This window comes from Dreissena polymorpha, chromosome 16 (assembly GCF_020536995.1).
Source record: "Dreissena polymorpha isolate Duluth1 chromosome 16, UMN_Dpol_1.0, whole genome shotgun sequence".
NCBI classification, from domain to species: domain Eukaryota; kingdom Metazoa; phylum Mollusca; class Bivalvia; order Myida; family Dreissenidae; genus Dreissena; species Dreissena polymorpha.
Window position 1 is genome coordinate 45240920 of NC_068370.1, and position 437 is coordinate 45241356.

A 437-nucleotide genomic window follows, 5' to 3' on the forward strand; every position below is an offset into this window, starting at 1 on the left:
AACTGAGCTATTCCGCCGAGTACACATTCTCGACGTATTTTATACCTTATATAAGCAATCTTCGTAGTTTCACAAAATTTAACGACAAAAACAGAACTCTCCAAATTATTCAATCGTTTCGCGTTGCAACGCTTTATAATTTTTAGGTTTTAAATCGTCAAAAGATGCATATAATGGCTATAATAGAGCAGGGTAATGTTCAGATTACTGTCCTCAACAAATATCATAACTAAAACGAAAACTTACGAATCTGAAACAACTTTTTTCAATTTTGTCAATTACCAAGCGTGAAAGATCCCTTTAAGAAAATATATATACCAGGTTCTTTCCTGTTTTGAACAAAATGATACATTTAAAAATAAATTAGAAGCATCGCTAGCAATATTAGAAAGAGAAGTAGAAGGAGAATAATTATCAATAGTAGCAGTAGCAAGCAG